Here is a 16,967-nt window from a genome sequence, read left to right on the forward strand (position 1 = left end):
TATGAAGGAAATCCTACAGTAACAGAGCAACTTTTTAATCAGGGAATTTAAAACCAAACCCACACCAGAAAAAACAGAACCCCAGTCCCTGAATACCCCAGTTAAGTGAAATATACTCTGTCAGACTCCTCACATCTTCCTCATGCTTCCTCAAATATTCTTCCTGATTGCAGCAACTTTTGTTTCTCTTTCTCCAGGTCCTTGCCCCCACTTGCTTAAGACCTGGGGGGTAAGAGGGAACTTTGCTCTTTTCCCGTGTGCTGATAGTAGTGAGTTGGCTCTGGAGAGGAGACTTGCTTTGTAATATTCTGAAAGGCAAAGTTGTATTTTACTAGTAATTTTATCAATATGATTTGTACTAAAGGAAAACTCATTTCATGAAGTTCAATTTGGATTTTCCTAAAAAGAAAGCAGACAAGAAGGGTGTGAGAAGCACAGCTAGGCACACAAAAATTGGAAAAAAGCCTGAGAGTTATTGGGAAGCCAGCTAGCTCCCTACACTGAAATATAAAATTGCAAGTCATGCAGAGGAAAAACCAGTGCTTGCGAATTTGTTCGATGCCCCCACAAACTCAACTGCCCGCTTTGGTGAAGCAGTCAGAGCCGCTCTAGGTACTATTTGAGTTAGTTGCCTTTCTCTCCCCCATTCTTGTTTTACTTGCTCTCCCTGATCCAGAGCACAGGAAAAATAAAAGCAAATGGTACAAGAGCTGGATTTTATCTTCCTTTTATCTTGGCCATTATTATTAAGACTTTTAACAGATTTGGGAATGGGCTTATTTTGTTTCATTCCATGAACTGTGAAACAGCAACATTAAATATTGGGGGTAAAGAAGGAACAAAACATGGGCTCCTTCCTGCTTTGTCCATCTTCATGGGTAGTATATACTGGACTCAGAGAGTTGCTACTCGGCCGGTGCTTTCTTGGTGAAGTTACCTTCTTTCTAGTATGGCACCTTGCTTTTCCTGTGAATTATTTAATCACTTGGGTCAAGCCAATGTGCACACCTGCTGGTTGGGCGCTGCCTTTGTGCTTGTCGCCTGTTTTAGACAGGCAGAGGACGGGGAAACCGCATGCCAGCACAGTGTGGAGATAGTGGCACAGGGACCCGGGAGAGTGACATGTGGGCAAGATGCCATGTTTTCTCAACTCGGGCATTGTGATAAATTCAGGATTCTGACAAGTCATGAACATGCATTTTTATTTGCGAATGCATGGTATTCAAAGTCTTAACCTAATCCATTATACTTTCCTAAGAAAGCATAATAAAACTGATTTTACAAATTCAGTTCTGCACATAATAAAGCTAACTTTCAAGACAGGTTAAAAGCAAGTCTTGAAATGGTTAAGTTTGTTCTTCAATCCCTGGCATCAGATGGCAAAACAGATGGTTTATAAGCACGTAGCAAAGAAAGACAGCATGGTTCACCCTAGGAGCCAGCCATGCTGACCTAACCTGGTTTCTTTTTTTTGATAGGGTTGACATAGATGGAAGAGAGAAATTCTTTAAAATTAGTGTATCTGATTTTAGTAATATTCAAATGTTTCCTTGGGGACAAGATGGAGAAAATGCAACTGAAGAGTGATGCAGTAGGTTTCTTGCTGAACAAGTGAGTGATCTGCGAAGGCCGACCTCGAGAGGTCTATGGTGATCTGCCATACGGCTCTGAATTGTGCCACAGTTTTATCCATAACTTGGATGAAATTTGTACATATCTTCACTCAAAATGTTGAGAGATATTGGATACAATGAATATCAGAATCGGGATTTTTAAAAAGAAAACAAAAGCAGGTTGGAACAATTTACAAAAGTAATAAATGATTTTTAATGAAGATAAATGTAGAACCCTAAGTGTGTGTTTTTTAAAAATGCATGAGGATAGAATGAGGGAGAACTCACTTCTTGTCTGTTCAAACCAAAAAGAGGTGGAATTTTTGTCAATTTCAAATGTAATTTGAGCCAAGGTGATGGCATGACGTGAGGAATCCGGGCAAGGCACCACCATGCACTGTCTACTTGGAGTAGAAGGAAGAAAGAGAAAGGGCTAGAAGTCAAAGGGAGGATGGAATAAGAATAGGTCGGTTTCTTAGGGAGTCAAATAGTAAGTAAATGTTGTGGGAAGTAGCCCCAGAACACAAGTTATAAAGAAGAGGGAAAGACGCAGCATACATTCCACAGTAAGGGTGTGTGTGTGTGTGTGTGTGTGTGTGTGTGTAGAGAGAGAGAAAGCAAGTAGCATACTAGCCCCCTTCTCTCTGGGGCAGTAATTTTTACTCTCAGGTATTTTGTTGTCCATCTCCACTCTTGTCACTTACATTGTGCCTGGCCTTGTGGAGGGAATTGGGGATACATGGGTGAATAAACAGCTTCTGGACAAAGAAGTTCCAGTTTGGAGGGGAAATGGGCAGTGTGCCTCAGCCAGAGAAGTGAAGGTACAGTCCAGGTTCACTCAGTTATCTGTGAAGGGACTTAACCTCACCTGCACAGACTTGCAAGTGGCAGGGCCTCCTGGAAACAATCTTGGCCTGTGGCTTTCAAGCAGAGTCTTGTGCAACCCGAGGGTTTTTGCAAGGTTTTCTTAGGAGCTGCTGTGTGTGGCAAAGGAGATCAAGCCAGAAGTCTTTGAGGTCCTCCCTCACTCACATTTCAAGCAGGCAGCTCTGCTTCTGTTTTATTTATTCATTATCCTTGTATGAATTAATGTTAAGAAAGGGCACTACTACTGCTAAATACTGAAGAGCCGTGCTGCAAGCCCACAGTGGAGGATACTGAACAGTGGTCAAAAGAAATTGTGATTTGCCTGATTTAATTCAAGAAATATTTTTGTTGTGTACCTATGAGGTGCCTACAAGAATATCAAATCTATTCATTCAGTAATTTGAAATATCAAATAAGCAAGGAGCCTATCTACTTTTTTCTTAAATCATCCTAAGATTTTCCCTCTAAGGGCATATTTTGTTCTTTCATGAGACTTCAAATTCCCAGAGGGCAGGAACTTTACCCTATTTATTTTCTCAAGGTTCCAACACAGTGCTTGACACATATAGGCATTCTGAACATTTGATGAACATATGAGGAAGGAATTAAAATAATGTACTAATTGGACAGAGAAACATATTCAGATTGATTATGGAAGACAAAATACAATTCTGAAATCTTATTCAATTCTCATAATCTAATAAACTGAAGACATGTGTGAATACAAATATATATATATTTCTCACCCCCTCCTCCCACTTCCCTGCCTTCAAGTAAGAACCTCTCCTAGGTTGCCACCAGACAAGCATTAGCACCAACTATGGCAATCAAATTACACATCGATTAGTCTCAGAGAAGAGCTGAGCAGTTGGCTCTGAAACCGTATCATTTCCTCCATCTGAGAACTACCCATCTCCCATCCTTCCTCCGGAGACCTTGGGATCCAAGTCATAAATAACGATAGGATTCTGCCGAAGATATTTCTCAGAGGAGGGATATGTAACTTCCCTTTTCTGTGATATGCTGACTCACCAAGCAGCTACCCTTGGGAATTTCAATTAGCAACATCTCTTGCTCTTTCTGTTCAGTTTCAGAACAAACTAAAATCCTCAGGATTCCTGTATCCATTTCTGGGTGTCTACCGGAAGAACTCAAACACCCCTGGAGTGACTCAGTGACCAACTACTTGGGTTTGGCCAGATTGAAACACAGACATTGTGCTTCTCCTCAGAGAAGGTGCCTTTTGGGTGTGAGGTAAAGTCAAGGTGACTAGATGGTGTATGGAGGGAGTGCTTTTTCCAGTTTGACCAAAACCGTCAACCTGCAAAACGTCTACCATTTTCAAAATACACATACATGCCCAAATAATCATGGAACTATTCGTGGAAAACAGCTTTTAGTAAAGAGTGCCAGCCCAAATTTTATGTATAGACCAAAGGAGGGGATGTTTTGGGAAGAGACTTGACAGAAAATAGGTATAAATTATCCCAAGAAAGTAAAGAAAATCCCTCAAAAGCTATGAAGAGGTTAAGGATCCTGCTTTTGAGTAGGAATTGATAGCTCCTACTAGAGTAAAAGGAATTATTTTACAAATTTTTCCTCAGACTCACACTGGTGCACTGTGAGACCATGACCTAATAAAGAGGATTCTCCTCATCCTGGACAACCAACATCTGTAGCTGAGGACACTGAGACAAACCTTTAGTCAAGTGGTAGACTGGGTATATTGTTTCTTCTCTCATGAACATGAAATGGTACAGGAAGCAAAAGCCCACTTTCAGCTATGGACCCTAAAGCAGTAGTTTCTGTTTTCTTCCGATTCCATCCCCAAATTTCAGGATAACCTCCATCTTTTCAGTGAAGCTCAATCTTCCTCTGAACCTGATATTGAAAAGCTGGAACGATATTGTATTCTTTCATCTCATTCTTTTAGTGAATACTTACTGAACACCTATTATATGCCAGGCACCATGGCTGGGTGCTAGGGAAACATTAGTCAACTAGCTACCATCCTTGTCTTTAAGAGGTTTAGGATCTTCTGGGGAAGTGGACAAGTGTTCTTGGTATGTATTGATGCTGAAATAGAGAACTGAAAAAAAAAGCATTCATTTTATTCATAAATAGGCAATTTGGGCAGTTCTTAGCATATCAGCTCACCTCTGTTCCATGGGGTCTCCTGAAGGCTCCACTCTGGAGGTTTACTCTCTGGGCCCACTGAGCCATAGGAATGATGCCTTTGCTGTCACAAAGAGGACAGAGATTTTCTGCAAGTCTACAAGTTGGTGAGAACTAGCCCCCTATCCTTAGCAACTGGCAGCCCTCCTCCCTATGCAAGTCTCCCACTATGTCTATAGCCAGATTCATATTTCCCAAGTGGGAGATTAAAGAATTCCTTTCTAGAGAAACTGGTCTACCTCAAAGAAAATACTAGGGACGCCATTGGTTGGGCTCCCCCAAATACGTTTTCTAGGACCAAGACAAATAATCCTATAATGAAGCCCACCAGTGCATATACTAGACCTTGAAAGACAGACAAACAGAAGAGAGATAAAAAGAGAGAGGGGTAAAAGGGAAGAGAGCAACAGGTAGGAGAGACATTTCAACATAAACCCTTTAGTTAACAGCCTCAGAGTAATAAGGGTAGTTTGGCAACCATGAAACAAAAATAAGGTTCCTTAAAAAAGAAACAGTTAGGAAATTTAAAAAATCTTTTGGAAATTAGAATATGAAGGCAGAAATAAAAGTAAATAGAAAGTCTGATGAATAAAATTTTGGAAATATCCATGGAAGTAAAATGAAAACACCAATGAGACAAAAACAGAAGAAATTAAAAGGAAGAAAATTGGAAGATCAATGTAGGTAGTTCCTTTCCCAGTGAAAGAGGCTTCCAGAAGAAAAAAGAAAAGAAAATGATGGGGGGAGGGCAATTATTATTAAATTATATAAGAAAGTGTCCCAGAATGGAAGGCTTTGTTTTCATAATGAAAGGGCCCACTGAGTGATGGACCCAACACAATGAATTGGGTCCAACACAATGAATGAAAAATGACCCACACCAAGGCACATTGTTGTGAAATTTCAGTTCATTGGATCAAAGAGAAGATCCTGAAATCATCCAGTGAGAGGGGAAGAGGAGAGAGAGTAGGAAACAGATTCCATATAAAGCATTAGGAAATAGAATACTGTCTAATTTCTCTACAACAATCTTAGATGTTAGAAGACCATGTTTTAAAAATTCTGAGGGAAAATGTTTTTCAATCTGAAATTCTATACTCAAACTACCAATAAAATATGAATAAATACATGTAAGATTTTGAAAAAATTACTTCCAATGTAATCTTTCTCAAGATGCTACTAGAGGATTTGCTCCACCAAAAAGAGGGAGTAAACCAAGAAAAAGCAAGACATGTTCCAGGAAACATAGAGTGGCCCAGTACAGAAGACATGCAAGTCTCTGTCCTTAGAGGCTTCCAAAAACAACTCACATATAATACACATGGGAGGACATCTCTGCTATCACCAATTCTTTCCCAACCCCATCTCTTGTCCACAGCATTACAAATTTGAGACCCTAACCTCACACAACTCTTTCACTTAAATTTGAAAGCCTTTCTCTCAAGAATCCACTATTACAATGACTCTGAAATCTGCTCCAGTGATTTTCTTCATTCATTTATTCATTCACTCACTCACTGCCAACTACAGTGTCACTGGATCTGAAGAGAAACTATGGGGGAAATGGGTATGACCGAATTACTCTTAACAACTATTCAAATCACATTTAAAGCTGGGCACTTAGAAACTCAAAAGTATAAAATTATCTTCTTTTGTTTCTCTTTCAGTTTGGTTAAGCCTTTCTGGAAATAGTGGAGTCAATGATATGACATGTATAGAGAGAGTGTAGGCAAAGGAATCTCTCTCTCTCTTTCTCTGTATTTTTTATAAGATAGGTATGTGCATTGTGGGGCCCGCTACATGTGTTGAAACTCTGGAAAATAGGACAGAGAGCAAAACACGGTCTCTTTCTTTCAGAGAAATTGTCAGGAGCCAAGTGCTGCTATAAACACTTCATGTTTCTGAAATCTTAGCTTTATCATTTATATTTTACATCTCCAAGGGCAGAATTGTTTTTTTTTCCCCCTTCAACCTGCTTTGAGTTTCGAGAGATTGAGTTGTGGGAGGCCCAGGTACTTAGCTACACTGTGAGCTTCATACTTTCAATGTGTATTCAGGAAACGTTTGGAATTTGTAGGGCATGTAGCAGATGCGGCTGGTAGCCTGCTCCTATGCCTTCTGCCTACCCTGCAGAAAGCTGCTGCTGTGGACAGCTTCCAGCGGTCCCCACTCCAAGACCTACGGCTCTTGTTCTCTGCCTATGGGCTTTCTTGGCACCATAAGGGACTTGCAGGGCCTCCAACACACTCAGTGCAGAAGTGCAGGGGCATGAGGACCCCTGGAGAAGGGGGAAATTCTCAACCAAAGGCAGATGGAAGTCAGTGGACACATGCTCCTGTGTCCCTTCCTCTGAGGGGACGGTGCTGAGCAGGGTCAACTCTGCCTTTGCGGGACCTGAAACTGGCTCACCCCAAGAGTCGTCCATCCTAGCTTCTGTGCCCTAGGAGCCTCAGTCACTTCATCCTAGTCCTGGTCCTGATTCTGAAGCAAGTTCTGAGTAGTTTTAGAAAGGGTCTCTGGCAGGACTGAACCTCTGTGGCCCATTGTGGACCCTGCCTAGCAACACACACTTCCCTGGGGCTTCTTTTTTCTGGTCTCACGTTCCCATCTTCCTCACCGGTATTTCCTGGGGTCACCTTTCAAATAGAGTACGTCCACCCAGTTCCTTCTCATCTGCGTCTGAGGAAAGCCAAACCAAGGCAAGCGTTGTTTATCTTTTTCATCACGTGATTTATTTAAGCATCTGTGATTAGGTTATGTGATGATTCCTTTGGCTGTAAAGGCTTCTCTTCTTTGAGACAGAACTGGGACTCAGAGCCTTCTGGAGTGCAGGGTTAGGCAATTCCCTTCTCTCACAAGCCTCTTTGTATTCGCCCAAACACATACATGTGGACACAGATGGAAGGCGGAGGTGTTGGTACAGGTGTTCCTGTGGTATTTTGGTGGAGAGGCATTTGGGGAGAAGTGAGGCGGCGATGAGGACCCCAGAAGGCTAGGAAGGTGAGAACTGTCTGGATAACTGCTTCAGACTTTCCCCTCATCTCAGCCTCACAGCCTCCCCTGGCTGTGAGTTCCTGTGGGAGAGGTGCCAGGGTAAGAAACAGAAGCTAGGTGTTCACCAAGGATTGGGGAGGCTCGAGGCACGCACAGTCCTCTTTCAGGGCCAAAGTGGCCCAAGATGGCACCGAGGAATGGCACCTGCTCTATGCCCTCCTTTCCCACCCCAGCTCCAGCTCTGGCCCCCAGACCACAGTGCTCATTCTGGCTCAGGGACCAGTCAGCAGAAAAGTCCAGAATCCCGGGGGCCCTGCACATTCCACAGGGCCTGGCAGTCGGGGCAGTGGAGAGTCTGCCCTCTCGTAAGGGGCCTGTGGGCTGCAGACCATCCCTGAGTGGGGGAGAGCAGAAGAACATGGGTAGGGAAGTCTTCAGGAGGGGTGTATACTCTTGAATGAGCAGGTGGAAGTGCAGAGCCCACTAGATTTAGGAGATTTTGACAATATGACCTAATTTGTACTCATGGGCCAGTAAATCCTGGGCTATTTAGTTACGTGGTGTTTGCCTTATGCTTGCTGGCACCCATGTGATTTCATCATCCTGTTATGTGAAAAACCTGTCAAATATTCCAGGCCCTAGCTCTGTCACTAACAATAACCTTGGGCAAGTTTCTTGATGTTTCTGCCTCAGTTTCCTTCATGTCATAATGACCTCACATGGGCAAGGTGAAAGCTGATGGTCAGAGTTCTTTCACCAGAAAGCACTGCTGGACACCTCGAGCCCAAAGAAGGTCCCATCACTTGTCTTCTGTCCTTAGAGTTCAGAAGTGACACACAGGCCCAGGATCACCTCTCCCTGTGGTGTGTTGCATGAAATGCCGGTTATGGTAAGACACTGTGGAAATGACGGAGGGGTGTTAGCCACAGCTTCTGCATGAACGTCCTACATTGGGACTTTATCTTAAATGTGCAAGAGACAACTCTTAAATTGATGTTTTACTGTCCACTGTATCTTTGTTTGAGTTCATTCTAGATTGTAAATTTGAGCAGGAACAGTTTGCCAAACTGGCAACTGACTGCACCCATTCGTGGTTAGTTTGGAAGGAACCCAAAAATGCCTCTTGCAGCTGTTTGCTTATTCCCTGCTGGTCCTCTGGTTTCTCACCCGTGCTTTATAACTGACACCTTTTTATTATTTTTATTACCCTCAGAGTTGGCAGATTGCTGTTTCAGAAAGTTGAATGGAACGCCTCCAGCAGGGGTGCGATGCCACGACGTCCCTGCTGTCTAGAGTGGAAAGTCCACCTCTACGCTGCTGAAATCTGGGAGCCCTGGACTGAGACTTGTCTGGGTTGAGCAGGCCTCGCCCGAGCCAGGCTGGCTTTGGGTGGCTCAGCTGGACTGGCTGTGAAAGGTACAATCATTTCTGATCAGCAGCCAAGGATCACACACGACAAGAGCACCAGGGGATTCAGATGTAATTTGTCAGGAAGGACTTTGTCCTTGGGGGGCAGGAAGATCTGTAAAAAGAAAACAAAATCACATGTGGGGAAGCAGATTTGGCTCAAGTGGTTGAGTGCCTGCTTTCCACATGGGAGGTCCTGGGTTCAGTTCCCGGTGCCTCCTAAAAAACGAACAAACAGCACCAACAACAAATAAACGACATGCAGAACAAACTCAGGGGAGCTATGTGGCTTAGTGGTTGAGCAACGGTTTCCCACATACGAGGTCCAGGGTTCAATACCCAGCCCCCTACACTGTTAAAAAAAAAAAAAAAAGAGAGAGAGAAAGAAAACAAAATCCCATGTGGCCTAATATGGGGGGTGGGGTGGGGAGGAGGAGTGGGAAAGCACATGCTGAAAAAGAAACTTTGAAAAGTGTATTACTAATTTCTGGATATACCAATACACTTGAATAACAATGCTAGCAAGAATTTACTGAATGGTGACTGTTAGCCAGGTCCTAAGCACTTTACATTAATCCTTACACAAACCCCTGGGAAGCGTCTTAGTTTGCTAGGGCTGCTGTAACGAATGACCATGAACTGGACTCCTTAAAACAACAGCGATTTACCATCTCCCAGTTCTGCAGGCCAGAAGCCTGGAATGGAGGCGGTGGAGGGGTTGGCTCCTTCTCTGAGGAGAATCTGCTCCACGCTTCTCTCCTGGCTCCTGGGTGCTCCTTGGCTGGTAGATGCCTCCCTCCAGTCTCTGCCCCTGTTGTCACATGGTCTCTCCCTATGGGCCTCTGTGTGTCTGTGCCCCAGTTTCCCTCTTCTTATAGGCCACCAGTCATGTGGATTTAGGGCCCACTCTAGATCAGTATGACCCCATCATAACTTGACTACATTTGCAAAAACCCTATTTCCGGGAAGTGGACTTGGCTCAATGGATAGAGCGTCCGCCTATCACATGGGAGGTCCACGGTTCAAACCCAGGGCCTCCTGACCCGTCTGACCCGTGTGGTGAGCTGGCCCACATGCAGTGCTGATGCACGCAAGGAGTGCCGGGCCACACAGGGGTGTCCCCCGTGCAGGGGAGCCCCATGCACAAGGACTGTGCTCTGTAAGGAGAGCTGCCCTGCGTGAAAAAAAGTGCAGCCTGCCCAGGAATGGCGCCGCACACATGGAGACCTGACACAGCAAGATGACGCGACAAAAAGAGACACAGATTCCCGGCACCGCCAAGAAAGCAAGTGGACACAGAAGAACACACAGCGAATGGACACAGAGAGCAGACAATGGGGGGAAGGGGAGAGAAATAAAAATAAATCTTTGAAAAAACAGACTAACAACAAAAAAAACCCCTATTTCCTCCAAATAATGTCACTTTCACAGGTTCCAGGTGTGGATGAATTGGGGAGCACTATTCATTCCAGAATAGGCAGGGACAACCATTATCCTTACTTTACAAATGAGAGAACGGAGGCAGAGAGACGACCGCAGCTTGAGCAGTCACTCAGCTGCTCGAGGGTCAAGACTGGATTGGAGACGAGGCCACGTGGCTTCACAGCCTCCACCTGAGCGGCCCTGCAGCACGCAGGCCTCCTCTCACCGGCAAATGCAGAGCGGAGCCGGGGCCCCGCCGGAAGCGGGCGGGGTGGGGGCAGCACCCCCGACCCGGTGGCCTGGCTTCCCGAGCTCACCCGGGCCCCGCTTCCTCCTGGTCTGCGGCCGCTTCCCAGGGCGCGCCTCTCCTGCTCCCGCCTCGGGAAGCGACGGTGCCGGGCGCACCCCGTTTCTGCGCACCTTTCTGCTTTCGCCCGTGTGGTAGGCTGAGAAAAAAAAGAGATTCTCATCCCAATCCCTGGAACCCGCGAACGTTACTTTATATGGCCGGAGAGGCCTTGGCAGACGGGATGAGATTACGCATTTTGAGACGAGGAGCTCATCCTGGATTATCCGCGTGGGCTCGTCCATGCCACCCAGGCTTCCTGAAGAGAGGGAGGCCGAGAGAGGCCTGGCCGGAAGAGGAAGAGGCGGGCCAGGCCGGGCAGCGCGGAGGCGGGCCAGGCGGGATGCAGCCTCGAGCTGAGGCGCTCCGGCAGCCACCCGCGGCGGGAAGAGGCCAGGGGCCGATTCTCCCTCGGGCACCTTGATTTCGTCCCAGCCTTACTCATTCCGACTTCTGGCCACCAGGCCTGTGAAAAGGTAAATTTCTGGTTGTTTGAAACCTCTGAGTTTGCGGCGGTTTGTTCCAGCGGGCACAGGACACGAAGGCAGCGCCCTTCCTGGAAAGCTCTTCTTCCACGCAAGTTTGCGGGAACCCTCATCTCGGTGGACTCGGTTCCCAGGTCAGCTCTTCTCTGAAACTCTCGCAGACATTTCAGGCGGGCCTCGCTGGGGCTGGCTCGGGCGGCTTGTGTCTTTACCGTCACGTCCCAGGTAATACTGCCGTGGCTGGCTTTCCCTCTCTCCCTGCCAAGCTGGGAGCCACCTCCGAGCCTGGGAAGGATCTAGCAGCCAACGGCACACAGCTGGTGCTCCCTAAATGTTTACTGGAATGACAGCAATTGCTACCGTCATCAGATAACACTGTCTTCCAGCCACGTGAACTTTTTTTGGCCCTGATGATCCTGATACTTTTCTGAATCCTCTCTCCTGCTTTGGCTGGTTTGCATAAATCGTTGACACTTTGTAGATATATAACTATTTGAGGAGGAGGAGGATGCAAAAATATGAATTAAGTCAATACTCTCATGGTGATGAGGTTGGTGATACAACACAAACCCAGGTAACACCCTTATTTGCAGGGCGATCCTGGAACCCTCCCTTTCCCTGGGCAAGGTGGGCGGGTGCGCAGGTAGAACCTGTGGGAGGAGGTGCGGTGGTTAGACTGTGGCTACAACAGCAGGCAGTTAGTGTGACATAACTGAGGAGCATCTGACATTCTTAAAGAGAGTCTTTAAAATGGGATGAGTTTGAGAATAATTTACTTAGAAAATGCAGGCAAACCATTAGATGATTTCATCAAAGTTAAAATTACAGCTAACTACAAATTCTGCCTTGGCTACAAGGATAGCTCGGACTCTTCCTCCACAGGCTGTTGCTGACCCAGTCACGGATACTCAGGTCAGCATGGCCCAGACCCCTGAACTGCTTTGTATTTTCTCCTCCTTTGCCATGAGCGCACCTCTTGCGCTGCAGTGATTTTCTAGCCAACCTGTAATTCCACTGGCTTTGCGGCCGGTCCCTACAGGTTCCTTACTCACTGGCACTTTTCCTTTACCCTGGTCTTTCTCCGTGTCAGGCTTACTCTCCTGCATCTTTATTTTCTCTTCTTTTCTGCAGGTTGCTTCCCTGGTTCTCCCCAACAGCATGGCTATGGGGCCCTCCTCCCCCACCTTTACCCTGCAGATCACATTTGGGGCAGCCTCTGTTTACCTTAGCTTAATGCTGTCTACTCAGTAAAAGCGTCCTTGGAGGTGTGTGGAGTCTAAAGCAGGACAATTAAACCATTCTATCAATTCATTCCTGCTTTTTAGGAAAGGCCATTCTCTTGCTCTTTGGGGAAAAGAGATGGAAATCTTAGCAAAGTCTCATTAGGGAGAATTCCCCCTCCCCGCCAAACACACAAAGAACAATCCCACTACCCATGCTCTAGCTTGGCTTCTTCCCTTTAAAGCTCCACAGAAGATCTGACATAACGTTTTGATGTGGTTGTGTAAAACCGGACCCCTGTTGGGAGGCTGAAACACTTTAGAAAAAAGTTTCAGTTATCTCACAGTGAGCCCAGTAGACCACCATGTCTGAGCCTCTCTCCATCAGCCTGGGGTGAAGGCAACCAGTAACAAATAAAGTCGAACACTGACTAATTTAAGGAAGCGCTTGAAGAAATGTGGTTGAATATTTCCATAATCTTGAAATGGAGAAGGAATCTCTAGACATCAAAGTCAGAAATGTTAAAGGAATAAAGTTATATATTTAATGCAGGGAAAAAAATGATGATAATCTGGGAAAAATATTTGCAACATATGTATCAGTCAGGGAGTTAAAAGACTTTGTTTAAGAAGGCCTTAAATAAATAAGAAAAGGTCAATAAACATAAAAAAGGCGTTCAATCTTACTAGTAATCAACGAAAGTGTAAATAAAAAACAATAAATTAGATTGGACATGATTTGAAAGATAGATAATAATGTTGATAAAGGAATGAAAAACTAGGCTGACTCGTACAAATATAAGCCTATTAGAATGGCTTAAAGTAAAAGAGATTGACAATACCAAGTACTGAAAAGGCAATGGGGCAGGTGAGATGCTCATGTATTCCTGGTGGGAATGCAAAATGGTACAGTCACCCTGGCAAAAAGTTTGGCAATTTTTAATTAATAAAGTTAAATATACACTTACCATATGACCCAGCAATCCCACTCCTGGTTATTTATGATGGAAAATGAAAATTTTATATTCTCACAGAAATCTACATATGAATGTTTATAGCAGCTTTATTCATAACTGCCAAAAACAAATCAATGGGTAAATGGATCAACAAACTATGGTATATCCATACAATGAAATACTACTTATCAGAACGGAAATTGAACTACTGTTATGTGCACCATCTTGGAAGAATTTCAGAAGCATTGTGCTGAGTGAAAGAAGCCAGTCACAAATGGTTTCATACATGATTCCATTTGTAGGAAGAAGATAAAATTATAGCGAGAGAGAATAGATCAGATGAGTGGTAGCCAGAGGTTTGGGCGGGGGCTGGGGGTGGGGAGGACAGTGTGATAGTGTGACTATGGATGGACAGCACAAGGCATTTTGGGGAGATGAGGCTGTTCTATATCCTGATTATGGTGGTGGTAGCACAAACCTACACATGTGGCAATACTCAGAGAACTGTATATGGTAAGAAAAAAAGTAAAATTCACTCTTTGATAATTTAAAAAAACCCAACTAGGTATTCTCATACTGTTCAGAAGAGTGTCTGTTGGCTCCAACTTCATGGAGGACAATTTAGCTATGTGTATCAAAGTGTAAAGTATGTCTAAGACTCAGCAATCCCACTTTTAAATTATAATTATTCTAAGGAATCTTTGGGCATGTGTGCAAAGCTAGTACCAGGATGCCCATGATTATGTTTTCTATGATTACAAAAAATGGATACAAACTAAATGCCTATCTGTAAGGATTTGCATTCAAGTTATGATGCATACATACAGTGGAATATTATATATCCATTTAAAACAACGATCTCAATCTATATTTGTTTACACAGAAAAATGTCCCTGGTACATTGATGAGTGAAAATAATAGTTTGAGAGTAATATATATGGTAGCAGCTTGTTTTTAAAGATGAAGAGTACACATCCAAATGTAAAATTACTTACGAAAAACTGGAAGGATGTTCAGCAGATACATTAACAGAAATCATTCTCTGGGTGATAGGCTTATGGTGATCCTCACTTTCTTCTTTGAACCTTTTTCATAGTCTGAAGTATATTTTGTCTGTGAGTAAATATCCTTAACTATGAGCATATATTACTTTTTAAGATATTATTTTTAAAATTTATTTTCATTAAAGAACACACCTTTAGAGTTTAAAGGTGTGCTTTTTAGACCACTGTAAACTTTTCCCCCAAACAGATTTATTCAAATATCATGTACCCTCCCCCAATTTCCTGCTCAAATATACTAATAAAGAGAGCATTTAGTACATATTTCTGGGACTGCTAAGACCAGAAATATTATTTCCACTGATTGGTTTTTCACCCTCCCCTCTGTGAGGGTTACAAATGCTCTTCCACATTTTCGAGATGTATTTTATACTTAAAAATGTAATTCTTAGGTGGTGGGAATGTAGCCTCCAGGTGTTTATGTAGTTAAAAATCCGATAATGCGCCTCATTTAATTGGTATGAAATATAATTCTATGCATCTAGTGACTGGGAAGATGAAGTGGAAAGGTTATTTATGAGTAAATTTAGACACTATGTCCTGATAGACTGATGGTTGACTTAAATATAACTTCTTGTTTAGCATCTGTTTTTAGACTCAAATTACTATGACTCTACAGCTTCCTTGAAGTCTCTTGGTATCACATTTCTGTTTGCCTTTGCATGGTTTTAAGAAAATGAAGGGTGTGAAGCTACAAATTTACTTTTCATCGTATCATTTTATATGACACACTGGTCATTTCATAGAAATAGGAGGTGGCAAATAAATTGTCTGCAGAAGAGATAATTGAACTACCTGATCATTCTCTCATTGAATCTTAGGTCCTTCAAAGCTGTCTTTCCCACACCCTGAAGATTTGTTTGGAAATACTTTTGTCTCCTCAGCTGCATGATTCTCTGGTCCATCTCTTCTCCAACTTGGCCTTCTTGCGCACCTCCAGTGCTGACTTTTCATCTTGCTTCCTCTATTTCTCTCAGGGTTCAATTCAATAAACAAAGTGGCTTGGATCCCACTCGGAGCTCTTATGGATTTGGATATTCTCTTTTGTCTCCGTTTTAGTTACCAGCAGAGAGTGCTGCCTCTGATCTCTGACTCTCCCCTGTGGATTGAACTGGGCCTTTGATACGTGTAAAGGATGAGGTTTTTTGTTTTTTTTTTTGGAGGGGGTTGTGGTGTTGCTTCTGTTAGAGGTGGCAATGCCTTTTTAAAAAATTGCTCTATGACTCAAGTTTGTGTTCAATTACAATCACAAATGCAAAAATAGAAACTCCAGAGCTATGATCTTCCATATAGACATGGGACTTACTACTGACGCAGAGGTGAGAGTTCAGCTATCTTACACATGGGCGCTCAGCTAGGTACGATTTGTCTAGATTTAGGTAATTGACTGCCTCCCGCACTCTCCTGCTCAGCCACTTTCCTCCACACATTCTCAGAGTGTATGAGACACTAGTTCAAGTACTTCTAGGCCAGGGGTCACAAACTCAGAAGCTGCCAGGGGCAAACTGAATACAGCAGTTTTTTTAGGAGAAATAGGGCTGGTGGAGTCTTGGGCAAAATGGAAACAGTGCGCTCCAAGGAGAGAGCCCTCTTTCTCTCTTGGGGGTCTGGGTCTCACCAAAGCTTCCATGTTTTCAATGGAAGTGAGAAATAAAGGTTTTTGTGTGACATTTCTTTTTTTTAAATTTATTTTTATTTCTCTCCCCTTTCCTGCCTACCCCTGTCATTTGTCTGCTCTCTGTGTCCATTCACTGTGTGTGCTTCTGTGTCCGCTTATATTCTTGTCAGCGGCACCAGGAATCTGTATCTCTTTTTGTTGCATCATCTTGCTGCATCAGCTCTCCGTGTGTGCAGTGCCACTCCTGGGCAGGCTGCACTTTTTTCGTACTGGGTGGCTCTCCTTACAGGGCACACTCCTTGTGCGTGGGGCTCCCCTGTGCAGGGGACATCCCTGCGTGGCACGGCAGTCCTTGCTTGCATCAGCACTGTGCGTGGGCCAGCTCACCACAAGGGTCAGGAGGCCCTGGGTTTGAACCCTGGACCTCCCATGTGGTAGGTGGACACTCTATCCATTGAGCCAAATCTGCTTCCCTGACATTTCTAATCTTGTCCATGAATTCAAATAAAATACCAATGCTCCCACCCAAAATATGTGTCAGAGACTGGTTGTGGGCAGTATGCAACTTCTGATGGAAGCTAAGGCACATTAACTCTGGTAAAGACTGTTCCCAGGTCAGGACCAGCATCGTCGTAATTCTGGCAGCGGATCAGACAAGAGTACAGGGACCTTGGGGGACCTATCTCCTGTGGCCGCTGTGTGCTGGTGGTAGAGCAATTGGTTGCTAAAAATTGGAGGCAGATGGACTGATTGGCATCTTTAAATCTCTGCAGAGCCTGAAGGCCTGTTAGGCAATTCTGGGA

The sequence above is a fragment of the Dasypus novemcinctus genome, chromosome 8 (genome assembly GCF_030445035.2).
Source record: "Dasypus novemcinctus isolate mDasNov1 chromosome 8, mDasNov1.1.hap2, whole genome shotgun sequence".
Lineage (NCBI taxonomy): Eukaryota > Metazoa > Chordata > Mammalia > Cingulata > Dasypodidae > Dasypus > Dasypus novemcinctus.